The 20,276-nt window shown below is 39.9% G+C and overlaps 1 long non-coding RNA gene across 1 annotated transcript in view; it reads left to right on the top strand.

Moving 5' to 3' along the window:
- Nucleotides 1-929: 929 nt before the first annotated feature.
- The window catches only part of LOC140635658 (uncharacterized), a 155,437-nt gene continuing 136,090 nt past the window's right edge, over nucleotides 930-20,276 (top strand). Inside the window, exons 1-3 of the long non-coding RNA XR_012033012.1 lie at nucleotides 930-1,045; nucleotides 5,522-5,601; nucleotides 13,680-13,878. This is a non-coding gene — a long non-coding RNA (uncharacterized lncRNA). The remainder of the gene's footprint in view (nucleotides 1,046-5,521; nucleotides 5,602-13,679; nucleotides 13,879-20,276) is intronic.

Genomic DNA, 20,276 nt, shown 5'->3' with positions numbered 1-20,276 from the left:
GCCTCTGCCTTTGGCTCAGGGTGTGATGGAATACTGAGATCCAGTCCCTGTAGGGACTGAGATCCCTCCCTGCAGGGACTCTGCTTCTCCCTCTGCCTTTGTCTCTGTCTCTGTGCCTCTCATGAATAAATAAAATCTTTTAAAAAATAAAAAAAATAGGGACGCCTGGGTGGCTCAGCGATTTGCCGCCTGCCTTCTGCCCAGGGCATGATCCTAGAGACCCAGGATGGAGTCCTGCATTGGGCTCCCTGTGAGGATCCTGCTTCTTCCTCTGCCTGCGTCTCTGCCTCTCTCTGTGTCTCTCATGAATAAATAAATAAAATCTTCAAGAAAATAAAATAAAATCTCTTTTTTTGGGGGGAGGGGTGCCTAGGTGGCTCAGTCAATTAGGTATCTGCCTTCAGTTAGGTCATGATCCCAGGGTCAGCAGGGAGCCTGCTTCTCCCTTTCCTCCCTGCTTGTGCTGTCTCTCACTATCTTTGTCTCTGTCTCTCTCTCTCAAATAAATAAATAAACAAACAAACAAACAAACAAAATCTTAACAAAAAATCTCCTCTGGGTCCCTATTATCTGCCTGAGAAGATATCCTTGCTGGAGATTACTAATAGGAAAGGAGCTTTGTCTGATACCACAGACAAATCCTGGGGGTTAGCCAAACTACAGAAAATTAAGAAGTTAGTCCTAAAAAGCACTCTGGCATCAATTGGACACATCATTGTTGTGGTGCTCACCTGGTTGTCATTGCTGCATTAACTCCTCCTATCCTGTGCCAGCTGCCAATTAGGAAGTCCTTACTGGGGGCTAGCAGTGTGCTAAGTCCTTTGCACACGTCCTTTTACATGCCAGACTGCAATATAGATTATAAAACTGTGATTACAGGAGGTAAAATGGCTGCCTTTGATGTCACAATACCAGTTGGTATAGAGCTGGTTGGTATTTGGACTGAGGTATAATTTCAAACAGAGCTGATGCCCTCATTCACCGCCGCAGTATCCAGGTTGCCTGGAAAATGTACCTGCACACTCTCTGTGATCTTTCACTCAAGGTCTGTATCTCTTCATCATTTGCTCTATGACCTGGAGGTATGGTGACTGATGCTGTTGACTAAACCAGGTCCTTTCTCTGTCCATAGAGCATTAAACCCCATCACCCATGCTGGTGGACTCTCCCTCTACTCCCTGACAGAGGGCGATTTCAAGTGATTTTTTAAAAACCACAAAAAGAATACACATAAACAATACTATCCATTGGTAAAAGATCAATAACAAAAGCAAGAAATCTTTTTGCTTGAAATCCTAAAGTAATAAATCACTAATAATTTGGTCAATCTAATACAATTTAAAACACCAAACTAGATTACTGATTTAGAGAGTGAACTAGCTCCTTAATCACTGTTCCTAAAATTCCAGTTGAATTGACAATTCAGCAGCACATTAACTATTTTTCCCATTTTATCAGTGTTATGAAATGAGGAGATAATGGGAGAGCATTTAAGCTTACATAGTACCATGCAGATATAACTTCTAGTTATTAGCGTGGCATTTTGAGCTTTATCTAAGGCCAAAGGATAAGAGAAAATTTTGGTCTCAAGATTATTTTTGTTCAGTAACCAAACTTGCAAAAGGTCAGCTTTCTCCAGGAACAGGAGAAAAATGTTTTTAGCAAGGAGCAGCTGTTGCCTCTTCTCTGAGTATGACATTTAAGCCAATCAGTCAGCCCATGGTACTAGCTGAGAGTTTCATGGCTTAGTAGGAAGAAGAGCACTGTTAACAAATCATAGCTATTATCATCTTGTATTAGAAAAAAATGTTCTCAAATTACTCGAGAAACAAGTTGGCTTTAAAGAATTGGCATGAATGTTAGAATTAAGCATTGTATAGAAATTTTTTTTTAAGATTTTATTTTTAAGTAATCTCTTATACCCAATGTGGGGCTCAAACTCACACACTGAGATCCAGAGTCATATGCTCTACTGACCAAGCCAGCCAAGCACCCGTGCATAGAAATTTATTAGGTCACAGAAGTGATCTAATAACAGGGAAGAGTTCACTTTTCCAAGTGGATCACAGGAATGGTGGAATGGGAATTCTTAATGCATTACTCAACTTGTATATTTGCTGTTTGTAAATATCATGCCAAATATTATAAATCTGTATTATTTATTTTTATTTTTAATGCAGGATACTTAATATGTACTATACTTGATTTATTTTTTCCTTCAACAAATATTCGTTAAGACATTATGATATATCAGCTATTGTGCCAGTCATGGAGGACATAAAAATGAGCAAGACATTTTAAACTTCTGTTTTTAGGGGACATATAGTTCAGTGAAATGGGAGGAGTAAGGTAAAAAATATTATAAGCAATTATGACTAAAGGTGGTAAATGCTCTGACAAGGCAATTAAAAGGTACTATGTGAGTCCAAAGAAAAGGCAACTAACCTCAGATTTGCAGAGAAGGGTGATCAGGGAATGAATCCAAATGTTTTACAGGAATTAGCTACATGCTTGTGTGTGTGCATGTGTTATGAGTGAGTTAGTGTATGTATATGGTAGGGACAGTGTGGCAGCATGTGGTAGGTAGGTCAACATCTGGGAAGAGGAGGGCAGTTAGTTCACAAATAGTGAAGAATTCTCCAGACAGAGGGAATAGCACAGGGAAAGAACCCCAAAAGCCAAAGGGAACATGGCATGTTTGAGGATTTTATAGTATTCAGCAGCTCTGTTGCTTAGATAGTAAAAGAAATATGAATAAAAAAGCAAACTTGCAGAGGTAAGCAGAAACCAGAATGCAAAGAGCTGTATAAATGAGTTTGGATTTTACCCCAGGGGCAGGAGGAGCCTTTGAATGGGTTAAAACTGGGATGTTATGTAATGTAGGTAAAATTTGTGATCTTTATTGAAATAACACGTGAAATACAGCTTAATGTATATTATTCCTTAGTCATTCTTCCCTCCAACCATTATTATTATTATTTTTTAAGATTTTATTTATTTTGGAGAGAGAGTGAGAGAGAGAGAGAGAGGGCAGGGGTATTGATGGTATTGAGGTCTGGCTTTCTCATTTGCATCTCATCTCAGGACCTTCTGAAGGGACATCTCCATTCTGGAACTCCACATAGGGTATGCTGAGACTTCCTTGAGACTGTATGTAGATCAATTTCTCAGTCTCTCTAATCCAGGTAACTTTTCTCTCTTCCATTGGCATTGATCCCCAAAGCAGTCTAGTTAAAACTCTTCCCGTTAATCTCTATCTGTTCTCCACGGGACCCAACCTGCAATACCATCATTTACCAAGCCGGAAATCTGGAAAATCCCCTAGATCCCTTTCTCCTTTATCTCGGAAAGGCCTCCATATCCAATCAATCACCAGATCCTTTTCTCTCATTATTCCAGTTGCAACCATCATAATCCAATTCACCCCCATCTGTTGGGCAGGTAAACTTTCTGCACAAGCTGCTAATTTGTTTTCCTATCTTTTACCTTTGCCTGGATCAAAGCGACTTCTTTTAAAAATAAATATATTATATTCAATAGATTTATTGAGTTATATGTGACGTACAATATACAGGATATATTTATTTTTATTAAGGATTTCATTTATTTGAGAGAGAGGTAAGGGGAGGGGCTGAGGAAGGGGGAGAGGCAAAGGGAGAGGGAGAAGCAGACTCCCCCTGAGCAAGGCTCCCCAGGTGGGGCTCAATTCCAAGACCCTGGAATCATGACCTGAGCCAAAGGTAGATGCTTAACAGACCCAGCCAGCCAGGCACCCCTATGCTGGGTATATTTAAGGTGTACAAGTTGAAGCAGCACAGTGGCGGTTACGTAGCTCAGGTTCCTGGGCTGCTTCCAGGTGCGCAAGGTCGGTTCCTATGCACCAGTCCCTGCGGCTCCCCCACCAGCATGCCAGTGCTCCTGACCAACACCAACGTTCCCAGCACGTCTCTGCCAGAAGGGCTCCCTTCTGAGTTGAGTCAGCAGCTGGCGCAGGCCCCCGGCCAGCCGGCCCAGGACATCGCGGTGCACGCGGTCCCAGACCCACGCCCGGCCTTCAGGCGCGCTCCGTAGTCTGCGCCGCACTGCACGGGCAAGATCCGCAGGCAGGACAGGCTCCTGCAGCTGCTGTGTGGCCCCCTGGCCGAGCGCCGGGGCAGCCCGGAGAGGATCCACACCGACTGCTGTGGCTCGAACGTGGCCAACCTGGGCTGGCGCGGCTCAGCCTTCACCTGAGGGCTGCGGCCCCCGGCCCGCCCACGCCAGGGCCTGCGGCCCTCGGTGTTGCACCGGCTCTGCCCTGGTGACTCCCACTTCCAGGTTGGGAGACTTACAGGGTTTGCAAGCTGAGAAAACAAAAACAAAAACCCAACGACGGTGTGCAAGATTTTGACATATGTGTATACCTGTGAATCTATTACCACGACCAAGGTAATAAGCATATCCACCACCAACTCTATAATTTTTTAAATTACAAAAGCTGTGCAAGTTAGTTGGAAATGTAGAGATAAGCAGTAAGAAAGTGGGAACAGGAATTTTTACCCTCCCTTGGGGGGGTAATCGTTTACAATTTGAAACTTTTCTTTTTTTAAAGATTTTATTTATTTATTCATGAGAGACATAAACACACACAGAGGCAGAGACATAAGGCAGAGGGAGAAGCAGGCTCCATGCAGGAGCAGGATGTGGGACTCCGGGATCACCCCCTGAGCCAAAGGCAGACGCTCAACCACATGGCCCTACAATTTGAATCTTAACAGGTTTTTTCCTTGTCTTAAATTCCTTTAATTGCTTCACATGTCTTTTTTTCTTTTTTTAGCTATCCAAAGTCTATTTATTGGGATGGTTTCCCACTAATCTTGATTCAGAGTGTTTTTAGGCCGCTTCCATCTGAAGGAGCATCCTTCAGTAAGCCTTACTTTTCCTCCTGGAGGCTGGCAGAGGAGAGTGGAGGAGCCAACACACAAAACCACCCCATGTACTTGGCCAAAATCACCATGGTGATTTTGTAGCATTTTAGGCACTTCACCACCATGAAGTCGGAGCTGGGGCTCTGCACCAGGTGCTTCTCTTGTGCTACCTCTTCTCTTCCCCAGGGGCGGAGGAGGTCCTTCCCGTGGGGCATATTTTCACTGGGATGTCAACACCGCAGGGAAGGCAAATGCATTTGAATAACTACAAAAATCCTTCCCTGAAGGCTGATCCCCCATCCACCTTTCCAGCTTCCTGTGGCAGACCTTTCTATTTCTAGCCCGAGGGGATTGATTTTTCAACCAAATTAGTGTTGCACCGCCCCTTCTTGCTTCAGGGTCTTCCACCAGGCTTTATCCTTTCCCTCTACTGCTCTTTTACTCCTACCCCCACCCCTGCTTGTGCATATTCCTAAATGTGAATGAATATTTTAAATAATTGCTAATTAATGATTATTGAATACTTATTTTTTGTCAGGTTCTATGCTTTGCATACATTGTATCTCTTCAGCCTTACAAAATGGGTAATTGGCATTATTGTCCTTATTTTGCAGATAAGGAACTGTGACTTCCCCAAAATCAGGCAGTTGCTGGGTTTAGAAGGATTCCCCTGTTGCTGAATCTTTAGACCAAGGTAAGTTCCTGGTTACAGCCTCCTGTGTAATGGCCTCCAGATTTCCTGTAGAATATACATTGTACTCACAACTTTTTTAAAAAATTAGGCTCCGCACTAGGTGTGGAGCCCTGCTCGGGGCTTGAACTCAACCCTGAGATCAACACCTGACCTGAGATCAAGAGTCAGATGCTTAACCAGCTGTCACCCAGGTGCCCTTGCAGTCACTATTAAATGTCTATTTTCCCATTAGAAGACTAGACATCGGGCAGCCCGGGTGGCTCAGCGGTTTGGCACAGCCTTCAGCCCAGGGCCTGATCCTGGAGACCTGGGATTGAGTCCCAGTCTCACGTCAGGCTCCCTGCGTGGAGCCTGCTTCTCCCTCTGCCTGTGTCTCTGCCTCTCTCTCTTGTGTCTCTCATGAATAAATGGATAGAATCTTAAAAAAAAAAAAAAAAAAAAAGAGAGACTAGACATCTCCACTGCAATTTGTATAGCAGCTTAGTGACCAAAGCTTAGAATCGGGAGTCAGAAAGAAGGGAAGTTCAAATCCAAACTTTGCCAATATATGACCTTGAGCTAGTGCTATTTAACCTCTGTGAGTCTCAATTTCTTCACCTATAAAGCAGATAATAATACTTTTCCCCTCTTACAGAATTGTTTTCAGGAGTGAGTAAGATGATATCAAAAAGGATCCAAAAAAAAAAAAAAAAAAGGGATCCAACACAGGATGTGACAGGGCCTTTTGTCTTTCCAACTTTGAATGTAAAACATTCAAGGGCAAGTATCAAATCTTGTAATCATTTTGTATCCTCTACTGTGTCTGGCATGCACAGAGTATATACTAGATAGCCAATAAATAGTTATATGGAATGCCAGGAGGTATTTCTGGGGGCTAGCTTGGGTTTATGATTTTGGTTTCTTTACTTTACAAATCAAAGGGTAAATAAAGCAAAGTTTTCTTAACACTGTCACTATTTCTGGTTTGAGTGAGATGGTTGCTGTCTGCAGAGGGTGGAATTGAGTGAGGCAAAACAGATCAGAGTTGAGTCAGCATCTATACAGGCCAGACAATGCAAGATACTTAAAAGTAACACAGAAGGTACATAGACCTATAGATAGTAGATTGATTTGCTAATTTCCACAGTTTAGACTCATTTACTTATTCATTCATCAAACATTTATATAATACTGCTTTCTGTGGATTGCTGCTCTAGGTACTCTGGGTAGTGATTCTTATACAATATTGGTGCTGGCCACAGAAAAAACTCCTGAGGGATTGTTAAGGTTAAGATTCTCGGGGTACCTGGGCTCAGTCAATAGAACATGCAACTCTTGATTTCAGGGTCATGAGTTCAAGCCCTATGTTGGGAATGGAGCCTACTTAAAAATAAAACAAAAATAAAAACAGATTCTTGCATCTCACTTGTTGGAGTTTCTGATAAGGGTCTGGGATTATCCTGGGGACTTGCGTTTTAAAAAATTCTTCATGTGATACTGATGCACTGTTCTGGGAAAGCAGACATACCGAAGGCACTGTTTCTATTCACAAAGAAGATTGCGTGAGGGACATAGTTAATAAGGAAAACTTAATCAAGTCGCATTGTTACCAAACAACCTATCATAGCTGCTAATTCAGGAAACAAACAGGTGAGCCCTGGCATGCTTTGGGACCAACTCCTCCATCCCGGAGAATTCCGAGAGGGCTGGACAAATCAAAAGCATAGCTCTTGGTTGGGTTTGCCAAAAATGTTGCTGAACAAACTCGGATAAACTCGTCACAAGAGAAGCCAGTGACTCAAGAGATGAGGGTTTGGAAAAGAGAATGGGAGAAATTCATTTCAGGTGCCGGCCGCAGGGGGTTGGTTGCAGGCTCAAGCCTTAATAACTGCCGATGACATGGACGTTTAGAGTTTGACAAATAAGTTTTTTTTGGGGGGGGGATGGATGTGTAAGAAAGCAGGGCAGAGAGCCTGTGGTCAGAGGTAAGGGTCAGTATGTGTGCAACCCATAATCATGGGCAGGGAAGGGGATGTGTGGGGTGTGGTCTACTAGACATTCCGTTGCTATCAGGACTTTTCTAGTCTGTCGGTTGGAATGTTCTGTTCCTTGCAAAACATCTTTGTCAATGCCTCAAGAAAGTGTGATAAGAAATCAGCACAATGGGTTTTAGTTAAAGCATGAGTTCAGCACTCTAGTCTATTTCTGGTTTTAACTGTTGGGGTCTACAATTGAGCAAGAGGGTTCACTGACAATGTTTCAGGATTTCTCTTCCTTTAGTGCCCATGGTTCTTGGTCACACCTCTTTCAAGAATGAAGAGGTAAACCAGACAAAGAGTGGTGAGCAGCGAAGCAAAATTTATTGTGTGAGAGTACAAAGTTCCCAAAGAGGGAGGAGATCTGAGGGGGTTGCTCTTGGAGTTTCTAAGTCTAGGGGTTTTTATGAGCTCTTTGAGGAACTATCTTGAGCAACCATGGTGTGCTAAAATATGCCAATTTTGATCATGTATCTGTGTATCTATTAGGTTAATGTTCATGTGCTGTTGGTCTTCTTGGGCTGACATCTGCGGACTTACGTCTTAACTGCCTCAGCTCGTGATAGTGACATGGAACTATCTTAAGCAACCAGGGTGTGCTAAGGTGTGCCAGTCAGGGCTTTGATCATGCGTCTGTGTACCTATTAGGTTAATGTTCACATGCTGATGGTCTTGTCTGAACAGTGAAACAGGATGTTAGCACTGTTTTGTCTTAGCTGTCCCTACTCCATGTATTTTTGTTAGGGACCCTGGCCCTGACAACGTAACTGTCCAACTAACTCCTTAACAACAGCATCAAGTTTTTTGTTGGTTTGATTTTGGCTCTGGGTAGTATGAATTTATTTGCCCGTACCATCCCTCCTACAATAATATAGCCTAAGTCTTCACTGAAAGGGTCAAATGACATTGTTTGTATTCATGTTGCCATTGTGGGGAGTCAAGATGTGCTTGTAGAAGAATATGTGGGCTGATAGAATGTGCCAATATATAAGCAGGTCGATAATTAGAAGCATACATGATAAAATAATCTCAATTTAGGTCTAGTAAATTTCAGTCCAGAAAGAGATGAAATAGAATTGTCTGAAGAGGGGTGAAATCTTTACCAAGTAGGCTATCTATCCAGAAGAATCAGCACTTCACTGATGTGTAAATATATTGATCAGTGCCTTTCTATCAATATCTAGAAAATGCCCCCATCACCAAAAACGTATCCATTATCACCCACACAGTGCCTCAACCTCTAGCTCCCCTCAAAGCTGGGAATGGAAGCGAAGTAGGAGTGCTGGGTATCTTCACCCACACAAACACAAATTCAGCATGAACCCTGAATAGGAGTATAAAGATTTGGACAGCAAAAAATGTGCTGAGTGCAGAGCAAAGGCACATGTAGGAAAAAGCATCGCTTTTACTCAGTTCCAGGTTGTGGAAGAATACATAACCATTGCATTTTACATAACTGGGAATTTAATAGTTGCTGTGTTAGAAAAGTTTGGTTCTAACATTAAAACCAATCGGATATTACTAAGTACCTGTTGTGTATGGAAGGGTCTTTCTAAACATTCCAATAGAAGAAAAACACTGGTGCTTTGACTCTAAGTGTACTCACAGCCAAACATTTTACAAGCTGTATCAAAATCCCTGTTATTAGTGTCTGCTTTGAGCATGGAGGTATTAAGTAGAGAACCATAGACCCAAGGTAGAGTCACTTGCCCTCAGGGCAGTAAACCAAGACTTAATTGCAGTTTCAAACTCTCCAGGGGTGTAATTTTAAGACAATCAACCTGGAATTTTTCTGGTGAACACCAATGAAGTAATCTGTCACATGTGGGCCCCCCCTCCCACCAAGGAAGATGAGGTGATTAGCATGATAAGACCCCTGCCCTTTCCCTTAAGGGAAGGTAAACTGGCCTAAACCAGTTTTGTTTTGCTAATAACTTTTTGCTCCACCTCCTTTCCTATAAAAACCTTTTCTTACAAAACTTTGGAGCTCTCTTCTACTTGCTAGGTCAGATGCTGACCCTACTTGAACTGCTTAGGAAAAACAATTTAGTCTTGGAATTTACTCCACTGAATTTTGCTTTTTTAGCAGAGAATAATGTGGCCTGTCACCCAATTGCCATTTACATTTTTTTTTTTTTTTTGCATTTCTAGCAGTGAGTCTTTTTAGGGTGTTTTGTACTACCTTGTGTGGCAGATGGTTGAATCATAGGATAGACTATTAATATAGGACTCTCCAAGTGACTAAATAAGAACCTCATCCAAGGTCATGGACACAGGCTTGACAATCACCCTACTTCAGCTTTAAGTTTATATTTTGTAAAATTTTCCATAATTGATCCCAAAATGCTTTTTTTCTCTGAATAAAGCATGATTAAATATATTAAACGTTGAATTAAAATACCAGGAAGAAATGGGTAACTAAAAATAACAGGATATGATTAATGGTTTTGATTCATAGCCTATTTTTATCTTCTTCTGGAATCTGAGTATCCAAATTTGTATTTGCAGAGCAATATAAGAAAAGATGAGATTGGAATCTTTAGTTTTGAAATGTTCTTTTAAATTATTAACTATATTCAAAGACTGTCACTTTAGAATTTGATCTATTAGTGAATACTCTCAGCATTGCTTCTCTGGGACTAGGTGTTAGCCTATATAAGAATTCATTGTTAATTTTACAGGGTGTGATAATATTATTGTGGTTATGTTGTTTGAAATCCTCATCTCTTGGAGATATATTTAGACTATGTATAGGTAAAATGATATAATGCCTTGGTTCAAGTTTCATGTTGGGCGTGGGGATTACTTAAAAAAATGAAAAATATTCCAGCCAAACAAAACAAAGCAAGAAGAAAATAAGAAAATACGTAGATAATAAGAATGGCAGAAAGTTCCTCCTGCCTGTCAAAATGGTTAACATCAACACCCAAGAAACAACAGGTGTTGGGAAGGATGTGGAGAAAAACTCTCATGTACTGTTGGTGGGAAAGCAAACTTGTGCAGCTGCTGTGGAAAACAGTATGGAGGTTCCTCAAAAAGTTAAAAATGAAACTACCCTACAATCCAGCAATTACATTACTGAATGTTTACCCAAAGAATGCAAAACCACGGATTCAAAGACGTACATGCACCCCTATGTTTATAGCAGCATTATTTACAATAGCCAAGATAGGAAAGCAGCCCAAGTGTCCATCGATAGATGAATGGATAAAGAAGAAGTGATATTTATATATATATAATTGTCAAAACAAGGGAGCAAAGGGAAAAAAAAAACACAAACCAACAAATAGACTTAATTATAGAGAACAAACTGATGGTTACCGGAGGGGAGACGAGTGGAGGGATGGATTAAATAGCTGATGGGGATTAAGGAGTGCTTGCTGAGATGAGCACCAGGTGTTGTATGGAAGTGTTGAATTGCTATATTGTACACACAAAACTAATATAACACTGTAGTTAAATAGCGGGAATTAAAATTAGAAACTTAAAAAGAATGACAATGCTGATAATTGTTTAAGGTGGGCGACAGATATATGGGGGTTCAGTATGCTTTTTCCATGCATTAAAAAAAATGTCCACAATAAAAACTTCTAAAAAGGTTTTTCTCGGTAACACACTCTACACTATATTTTTCACTTTCTTTTAGCAATCTCTCTCTCTCTCTCTCTCTCTCTCTCCTGGCAAAACTACCACATCTAGAATGTAAACAAAATGAGAATTTTTTTAAATAAATTTTTTAAATAAATTTTATTTTTTATTGGTGTTTAATTTGCCAACATATAGAACATATAGAATAACACCCAGTGCTCATCCCATCAAGTGCCCCCCTCAGTGCCCATTACCCAGTCACCCCCACCCCCCGCCTACCTCCCCTTCCACCACCCCTAGATTGTTTCCCAGAGTTAGGAGTCTCTCATGTTCTCTCCCTTTCTGATATTTCCCATTTATTTTTTCTCCTTTCCCCTTTATTCCCTTTCACTATTTTTTATATTCCCCAAATGAATGAGACCATATAATGTTTGTCCTTCTCCGATTGGCTTATTTCACTCAGCATAATACCCTCCAGTTCCATCCACGTTGAAGCAAATGGTGGGTATTTGTCGTTTCTAATGGCTGAGTAATATTCCATTGTACACATAGACCACAGCTTCTTTATCCATTCACTGTCGATGGACACCGAGGCTCCTTCCACAGTTTAGCTATTGTGGACATTGCTGCTAGAAACATCGGGGTGCAGGTGTCTTGGCATTTCATTGCATCTGTATCTTTGGGGGTAAATCCCCAACAGTCCAATTGCTGGGTCATAGGGCAGGTCTATTTTTAACTCTTTGAGGAACCTCCACACAGTTTTCCAGAGTGGCTGTACCAGTTCACATTCCCACCAACAGTGCAGGAGGGTTCCCCTTTCTCCACATCCTCTCCAACATTTGTGGTTTCCTGCTTTGTTAATTTTCCCCATTCTCACTGGGGTGAGGTGGTATCTCACTGTGGTTTTGATTTGTTATTTCCCTGATGGCAAGTGATGCAGAGCATTTTCTCATGTGCTTGTTGGCCATATGTATGTCTTCCTTTGTGAGATTTCTGTTCATGTCTTTTGCCCATTTCATGATTGGATTGCTTGTTTCTTTGCTGTTGAGTTTAATAAGTTCTTTATAGATCTTGGAAACTAGCCCTTTATCTGATACGTCATTTGCAAGTATCTTCTCCCATTCTGTAGGTTGTCTTTGAGTTTTGTTGACTGTATCTTTTGCTGTGCAAAAGCTTCTTATCTTGATGAAGTCCCAATAGTTCATTTTTGCTTTTGTTTCTCTTGCCTTCATGGATGTATCTTGCAAGAAGTTACTGTGGCCAAGTTCAAAAAGCGTGTTGCCTGTGTTCTCCTCTAGGATTTTGATGGAATCTTGTCTCACATTTAGATCTTTCATCCATTTTGAGTTTATCTTTGTGTATGGCGTAAGAGAGTGGTCTAGTTTTCATTCTTCTGCATGTGGATGTCCAATTTTCCCAGCACCATTTATTGAAGAGACTGTCTTTTTTCCAGTGGATAGTCTTTCCTCCTTGTGCTTCCCATTCTTTGTTCAGAAATACCCTTTAGTGCCCATTTAATGAATAACCTGTGCTTGGTGCAGTTGCTGCTGAGGCTAAGGGATTCAAAAGGAGCACATGATCTGTTCACCAGAAGCAAGTCACATTTGTGATTTTCAGTTTCCTTTTTGGAAAATGAGCAAACAAAACTGGATGACTTCAGTAATCTCCTTCCAATTCTATGTGTCTTTGAGTCTGGCTTCTTGAGAATAAGAACCATAATCTTTTCATTGGGACAGCATAAAATAATTAGATTTTAAATACGTATGCACTTAGTAGTAGGTAATTTTGAACCAGATGTCTGTTTCTTCATGTGAAAATAGGATATTCTTCATGGCATTCCCTTCTGTCAACTATCCCTTACTTTCTCTTCTGGTGTTGGTTTCTTTCCAAGACTAATCTGGAATTTTTAGGCAAATAATTTTTTGGAAGAACTTACCCTCCCAAATTTATGATATTCTACAGTAACATATTGATAAACATTTTTGGTAATTTAACTCAGGTTTTCTTTATAAATGAGAGTTAATGCATTTTCAAATTTAATATGGTCAATTTCCTTAGCTATAAAGAGTGAGATCAGAAACTCACTTAACAGGACAAGCCAAGTATCATTCAGTACTCAGTTATTAGGACATTGGGAAGACTTAAAACTTTAATTTCGACATACTATAAAAGAGCAAATACCAGGTTGTTCTGAAGAAATGAATTTAAAGTAAATGTAGCTATTCGAAAAATGTTTTTAGCAGATGCATGAGAAAAATGTGTTTACAGAGTTGAGTGTTGCTGTGGAGAATTCAGAAGTTAAATATATATATTTTATGACAGAAAAAGATAAACGACCTCCCACAAAACCATCTCTTCTTTAAGGCTTTTTGCACTGAATCAAAGTTGTTATATCTTTGTATTAGTTGTTGATTTTTTGTTGGCATTGTTAATTGCATATAACAAATAGTTTTTTTTTTTTTTTTTTTTTTTAAGGAGGCTTCACACCCAGCATGGAGCCCAATGTGGTGCTTGAACTCATGACCCTGAGATCAAGATCCAAGCTGAGATCAAGAATCAGATGCTTAATGGACTGAGCCACCCAGGCGCCCCTGTAACAAATAATTCCATTAAATACTGTTGAAACAGTATTTTACCGAGGGAGGCTTACAGATATATTTTGCAGCCAACATGAGTAAGTGTGTGTCTTTTTCACAATCTCTTCTTCGGGACTGGGAGTATACGCTGCAACTATATGCCTTAATTAACTTTTTTATTGGCAAGGAGGTGAGGCTAGGTTTACAGGAACAAATGTAAGTAAGTTGGTAACTTGCACTTTTCTTCTGTCTTACAAATGAAAGAAAATGCCTATTTTTTACCCTAGTCTTTCTTTTTCCCCTTCCTTCCACAAACATGTATTGAGCTCTTTGTGTGAACTTTTAGAGATTTAGGGAAGTGGGGATGTGGGACAAAACCATATACTGCTGCCTTGCCAAGCCATGGCTCAGAGCTCTGATTCTCTCCTCAGCTCTGGAATTGTAAATCTAATTTTTTTTAAGATTTTATTAATTTATTCATAAGAGACACAGAGAAAGAGAGAGAGAGAGAGAGGCAGAGACACAGGCAGAGAGAGAAGCAGGCTCCATGCAGGATCACACCCTGGGCCAAAGGCTCAACCTCTGAGCCACCTAGGCATCCCTGTATTTCCAATTTTTAATTTGATTTGCTCTATCATTTACTAACAATTACTGTTGAGCTTTGCATGCATTCTCTCTTTAAACTCTCTTTAAAAACCCTTATAAGACAGACACTCTGCCCCCTTTGCAGTAAGAAGATTCAGGTTTAGATCAGTTAAATTAGTGGTTGAGCCAGGATTCAAATCAAGTCTGTTCAATGGCAAATACCTATGCTTTTTTTACCACCTCATCACTCTGTAGTACCAGATCTTAATCCCAAATGTCTATAGGAAAAGTAAGGGTCTAGTGCAGACTGTGGGACCCTCAGAAGCTTGTGCTCCATGAAGTGTTGGGAGCTGGTGATCAGCTCCACCAGCTAAAGCCAGGCCAGTATTACAGTGGTTCTGATCTCTAGAAAGCAGCTGAATATAGATTTTTATTCTTATTTTTTTTAAATATTTTATTTATTCATTTGATAGACTGAGAGAGAGAGGGAGAGCATGACTGGGGGGTGGGACAGAGGAAGAAGCAGATTCCCAACTGAAGAGGGAGCCTGACAGAGGGCTCAATCCCAGGACCCCCAGATTATGACTTGAGTCAATTGCAGCCCTCAACCAACTGAGCCACCCAGGTGCCCCTAAATATAGATTTTTATTTTTTTTTTAAATTTTATTTTATTTTATTTATTTATGATAGGCACACAGTGAGAGAGAGAGAGAGAGAGGCAGAGACACAGGCAGAGGGAGAAGCAGGCTCCATGCACCGGGAGACTGACGTGGGATTCGATCCCGGGTCTCCAGGATCGTGCCCTGGGCCAAAGGCAGGCGCCAAACCGCTGCGCCACCCAGGGATCCCTATTTTTTTATTTTAAGAAATATTTTATTTATTTATTCATGAGAGACACACAGAGAGAGGCAGAGACAGAGAAGCAGGTTCCATGCAGGGAGCCCGATGCAAGACTCAATCCTGGTACGCCAGTATCATGCCCTGAGCCGAAGGCAGACACGCTTAACCTCTGAGCTACCCACATATCTCTATTTATTCATGAGAGATACACAGGGAGGCAGAGACATAGGCTGAGGGAGAAGCAAGCTCCATGTGGGAAGCCTAATGCAGGACTTTATCCCAGGACCCCAGGATCATGCCCTGAGCCAAAGGCAGATGCTCAACCACTGAGCTACCCAGGCGTCCCTGAATATAGTTTTTTAAATGAAAGCCCCCAGTTATTAAATGATGTTATTTAATTATGCACACATTTAAAAAAAATGTGAGGGCCAAACAAAGCATGTCTACAGGCACCTCAACCTCTGTAACTATTTATCTTTTCCCTTCAAGCCTGTTCACATTCCTGCCCATATTGGAGTAGGGGCATCTCTAGCCACGGAGTATGTGGAGTTAAAAGCTGAAGTGAAATAAGTCAATCGGAGAAGGACAAACGTTATATGGTCTCATTCATTTGGGGAATATAAAAAATAGTGAAAGGGAATAAAGGGGAAAGGAGAAAAAATAAGTGGGAAATATCAGAAAAGGGACAGAACATGAGAGACTCCTAACTCTGGGAAACGAACTAGAGGTGGTGGAAGGGGAGGTGAGCGGGGGATGGCGGTGACTGGGTGACGGGCACTGAGGTGGGCACTTGACGGGATGTGCACTGGGTGTTATTCTATATGTTGACAAATTGAACACCAATAAAAAATAAATTTATTAAAACACACACACACACACACACACACACACAAAGAACTGAAGTTGTTTCTCCTTTCTCCTCTTCATCCGACATTTCCAACCCCAGAAATATTTCTCAAATCTGGTAGTCCTCTCTGCCCTCCCTCTCCCAAGCTAGTGTCTTTGGTCAAGTTCATATTTCTTTCTTTCTTTCTTACTTTTTTTTTTCAAGTTCATATTTCTACCTGCATTATAGTAATGCCTCTTACCTGGTATCCTTACTTCCAACCTTTCTCCTCTGCAAAACTGCTGGTTAAATTAAAAAAAAAAAATTGCCCCCAAATCAGCGGAGAGAATGGACCTGTTGTTAAAAAGATAAGTTGGGGGAAAATATGGAGAAAATTAATTAAGATTGGATCTCTACCTAATACCATATGGAGGGTAGATTCTGGTTGGGTTAAGGATCTAAATGTAAAAGGTAAAATAGCAAAGTTAATGGAAAAACATGTAGGAGAATATCTTTGTGATTTTAGTTCAGAGAGAGCTTCTTAAAATAAAGCAAAAGCCAAACTGTAGAGAAAACACTGACAAATGTTATTATATCAAAACTGAGTATTTCTGTGAATGATCTTTATTTTTCTGTAAATGATTTTGATAGAGGAAATAATAGGAAAAGGTATTTAAAATATCTAAACCATCCTAAGGGTTAATATATAGAATACTTCTAGATGTTGCTGCAAAAGATAGCAACCCCAATGGGGAAAAAATGGACTAAGGATTAACATAGTGGGTCAAAGAAGTTTTTGAAGAGGAAACCTGAAGAACTAATAAGCATATGAAGAGAAGCTCCTCATTGATAATCAGAGAAGTGCAGATAAAAACAGCAATGATATGCCAATTTATACCGATGGGAGTAGCAGATATTAGAAAGTGTAGGTAGGGGTGAGGGAATTCAGTTACCCCTTGCATTACTGGTGAATATGTAAAGTAGTGCAGCTGTTTTGGAGGGCAACGTGGCACAATTTAGTTAGATGAAGTATATGCATGCCCTGTGAAGAGTAATTCTGCTTCTGAATATATATTCCAAAGGAATTGTTATACAGATTTATAATGGGACACATAAAAGCAGTTCAGGGTTTTTTTTTTTTCATATGGTAGGGAGGAGTTGTGCCAGTTGGGTGTTCATCAGTGTGAGAGTAGATAGTAAAATGCGATGGATGTAAACTCTTAAGTACAATATAGCAATTACAATAGACAGATTAAATATACACACTGCCATATGGATACATTTTAAAATCATAATGTTTAGTAAAAAAAGTAAAAGAGAATGAGTTATGTGACACACTACCATTTACATTAATTAAAAATACTTGCACACTTCTATTTGATTTAGGGTTAGTATCCAAAATACATAAAAAACTCATACAACTCAACACCAAAACTCCATAAATAATCTAATTAAAAATGAGCAGAAGAGCAGCACCTAGATGGCTCGGTCAGTTAAGTGACTCTTGATTTCAGCTCAGGTCATGATCTCGGAGTTGTTAGATCGACCCCCACATCGGGCTCTGCACTGGGTGTGGAGCCTGTTAAAGATTCTGACTTCCTCTCCATTGGTCCCTCCCCTTCTCTCTAATATAAAAAATGTGGATAGAAGACATGAACAGACATTTCTCTAAAGAAAACATACAGATGGCCACATGAAAAGATGCTCAACATCATTCATCATCAGGAAAATGCAAATCAAAACCACAATGAGATATCACCTCACACCTGTCAGAATGGCTAAAATTAAAGCCACAAGAAATAAACAAGTGTTGGAGAAGATGTAGAGAAAAGGGAACACTTGCACCCTGTTGATGAGAATGTCAGTTGGTACAGTCACTGTGGAAGACAGTGACTTCCAGTGGAAGTTCCTCAAAAAATAAAAAATAGAAATACCATATAATTCAATAATTCTGCTATCGGGGTATTTACCCAAAAAAGACAAAAATATAAATTTGAAAAGATATACATACTCCTATGATCATTGCAGCATTATTGATAAGAGTCAAATTATGGAAGCAGCCCAAACATCCATGATAGATGATTAATGGATAAAGAAGATGTGGTATGTATATACAATGGAATATTACTCAGCCATCAAAAAGAGTGAAATGTTGCCATTTGCAACAACATGGGTGGATCTAGAGAGTATAATGCTAAATGAAAGTCAGTCAGAGAAAGACAAATGCCATATGATTTCACTCATGTGGAATTTAAGAAACAAAACAAATAAAAAGAGACAAACCAAAACAAATTCTTTTTTTTTTTTAAAGATTTATTTATTTATGATAGACATAGAGAGAGAGAGAAGCAGTGATACAGGCAGAGAAATAAGCAGGCTCTGTGCCGGGAGCCCATCGTGGGACTTGATCCTGGAACTCCAGGATCACGCCCTGGGCCAAAGGCAGGTGCTAAACTGCTGAGCCACCCAGGGATCCCCCAAAACACAGATTCTTAACTCTAGAGAACAAACTGATGGTTCCTGGAGGGGAGGTGGGTAGGAGGATGGGTGAAATGGGTGAAGGGGATTAAGAGTACACTTATCATGATGAGCACTGAGTAATGTATATAATTGTTGAATCGCTATATTGTACACTTAAAACTAAATAACACTGTATGTTAACTATCCTGCATAATAATTTTAAAAAGACATGCACATTTTGTAGGAAAACAGGCAAAAAGGAACACAAACACACAAGTGAAAATATTATTCAATGTTGTATGATTGCATATAGTAGAAGGAGAATGAGAGAGAATATGAGGATAAAAAGAGAATAAATAAGAAAGTTTTGTCTGGACAAGAAAAATGATAATAGGCCATACATGACCTTTCAAGTATGATTAACTTATCATTGTGCATCTGAAGTCCAATAAAAATCATACCCCACTCCCAGCACACAACACACATACTTTCTTATTAGTACTCCCAAAGTTAACTTTCCTCCATTGACTTTGTCACCTATAGTTAAAAGTCAAATTTCATAATAATTTGGCCCTAAGGTAGGCCATCTTCCTGCTGTCCCTGAAATTCTTGCCATTCCTGAACATACCTTTCCTATTGTTTCCTATTGTTTCCATCTTGAGTTTTGACTCTTATCATATTGTATTGTGTTTTGTTTTTTTTTTTATTTTTAATTTTATTTATTCATGAGAGACACACAGAGGCAGAGACACAGGCAGAGGGAGAAGCAAGCTCCATGCAGGGAGCCAATGTGGGGCTCCACCCCGGGACCCCAGGATCACACCCTGAGCCAAAGGCAGACGCTCAACCATTGAGCCACCCAGGCGTCCCTCTTATCATATTATACTGTGATAATTTATTTACATGTTTATTTTCTCATTTGTTTGTGAGCTTCAGAAGTTCCCAAGGGCATATAAATTAAATACTATGTGGGTTTTATTTTTGTTTTATTGTTTTTAAGATTTTATTTTTAAATAATCTCTGTACCCATTGTGGGGCTTGAACTTACAACCCCAAGATCAAGAATCACATGCTCTACCCACAGAGCAGGCATGTGCCCCAATACCATGTGGTTTTAATACTCAGGAAAATTATAGGTTGTCAGAGGATACTTCTTTTGTCCATGTAGACAATAAATCGTTTATTGAATGATTTCTAAAGGCAGACCCTCAACCACTGAACCACCCTCAACCCTGAGCACCCAAGTTGAATGGTTTCTAAATGTTTGTTGAATTACGTGATTACTCAGTGAATTATCAAATCCAGTCACGATCTCAAGAAGTGAAATCTCCAGTCAAATCCCCATTGTCCTCTGGAATTGAATCTTGGCATGGAGAAATCTGAGGCCACCCTGACTTTTTTCTCCCATCTAAATGATTTATCTTTTCAGTCCAATAACTTTATTAGGATATGTCTTTTTGGATAAATTTTCTTGGGTACATAGTAAATCATTCCAATATGTACACTCATGTCCTCATTTGTTTCAGAGAAGTTTTCTGGACTATCCTGCACTATTTACTATTGCATTATTTTTATTTTCTTCTTCAAGAATTTTAATTATGCAAATGTTGACACTCCTTGTTTTCTAAATAATGCTCTTTCTTTTAAAATTTTTATTTCAAAAAAATTTTTTTTATTTCACTCTTATTTTTATATTCTAAGACTCTTACTGTATTTTTCTTCGTTGTTCTATGTTCCTTCTTTTTTATCCTCATCTCTGTTGGGTTTACTTTTTCCCTATACTTC

The sequence above is a fragment of the Canis lupus genome, chromosome 6, assembly GCF_048164855.1.
Source record: "Canis lupus baileyi chromosome 6, mCanLup2.hap1, whole genome shotgun sequence".
NCBI lineage: Eukaryota > Metazoa > Chordata > Mammalia > Carnivora > Canidae > Canis > Canis lupus.
This window is presented reverse-complemented; position numbering and strand designations above follow the sequence as displayed.